Consider the following 1,653-nt stretch of genomic DNA (forward strand, 5'->3'; position numbering starts at 1 on the left):
CGCCCTGCCGACGCGCGCCCCGTGCGCTGCGTGCGCTGCGTGCGCTGTGCAGGTGTACGTGCTGTGCCCCGCTGTGGAGGGGTCAGAGGCGCTCAAGGGCCAGCTGTTGGCCGTGGAGATGCCCTCCCTACTGGCCAGCGTGGCCGACCTCAAAGGCGCGGCTGTCAGAGGTGGTGGGCCTGGCCCCCGGGCGGCAGCAGCTGTCGCGCCCGCACGTGGGTGTGCTGAAGAACGAGCTCACGCTGGCATTCTACAACGTGGGGGCGGACGTGCAGCTGCAGCTGGGCATCAAGGAGCGGGGCGGGCGCAGGAAGTAGGGCGGCAGCGCGCACCCCGTCGCAGGCAGAAGCCGGCTGCTGGCTGGGCCGGCGCCTGCCCTCCATTGCTCGCTGCGGCGCTGCCAGAAACTTGTGTGTGTACACTGTTGCTGCCCTGTTTGCTGTTGTTGGCACCCTGCAAGAAGCAGAGACCCGGCAGTCGCGCCGCGCTCAGAACCCTAGCGCAGCGGCGCTTGGCGTGCGGTGGCATGGGGCCCCATGTGGGGCAGCACATTCAGCCTGTGTCAATTTGGCATCCGAGTGGTTGAGCTGCGTCTTGCAGGCTATTTGCAGGGCGTGTTGCTGCGTGGTGGCTGGACACTGGCGCGTCGCCGGGGTTTTGCACCAGCATGGGCCCACAGGTCGAGGCAGTCGAGGATATGGGCTGGACGGTGATAGGGCATGAAGACGCAATACCTCCCTCCACACCCGAAAGCTCCGAGCCAGCCATAGAAGCCAGCACACCCGCCAAGCCGAGCTGCGACGCGCCAGCCCCTCCTCCCAAGCCGCAGGTGCGTGCGCAGTCATTTCCGTGCAGCGGCGGGCCGCAGGGCACCTGCCCGCCAGGGCGACGGCGGGGGCGCCGCGCTCGTCGGCGCCTGCCCAGGGGCGCCGGCAGCCGCGTGGTGCCTTCCAGTCAGGCAGCTGGCATGGCGCACTGGCCTCCAGCCATGTGTGCATGCACGCCTTGACATGTGTGCGCTCGCCAGGAGAGGCTGGGCTGCTTGCGGCGAGCGGAGATTTTGAATTCGCGACAGGCGGGGGGGAGGCGAGCCAGCATGCGCCCCACCCACCCCCTCACCCACTCTCGGCTTGCGCTTGCGCGGTGCAGGCCAGCCCAAAGGAGCCCTGCAGTGCAGAGGTGGTGACCGCCAAGGTGAGCCATCCACACCCGCACACCCACCCCGCCAGCATGCCTTCCTTCCTCGCCCGCCTGCCTTGGATGGCTGGGGTCGGTACAGGGCGGGCTGCGCTCGCCGCCGCACGGCATGATTGCGCACCCAGCGGCGCCCGCTTTCTTGCTGGGGGTTGCAGGTGGTGTACTGCCTGCTGTGCCTGCTGGAAGCTGCCGTGAGGATGACCGCCGCCGCCGAGCAGGTGGGGCGCCTGGCTGCCTGCGAGTGCACCGAGGCCCGCCTGTGCGACCTCACAAGCTTCACCTCGCCCCGCCCGCCCCTGGCAACCCACCGCCCCCTTGTTCCCGCTTGCTTCTCTACAGGTGGCCCGCTGGCTGGGCGCCAGCGGCGCGCACCTGCTGCGCAAGGCTGAGCTGGGGGCCAAGCCGATGCTGGCCTCCGCCTCTGCCGCAGCCAGCCAGCAAGGACAGCTCTTGGGC

The sequence above is a fragment of the Chlorella variabilis genome (genome assembly GCF_000147415.1).
Source record: "Chlorella variabilis unplaced genomic scaffold CHLNCscaffold_12, whole genome shotgun sequence".
NCBI lineage: Eukaryota > Viridiplantae > Chlorophyta > Trebouxiophyceae > Chlorellales > Chlorellaceae > Chlorella > Chlorella variabilis.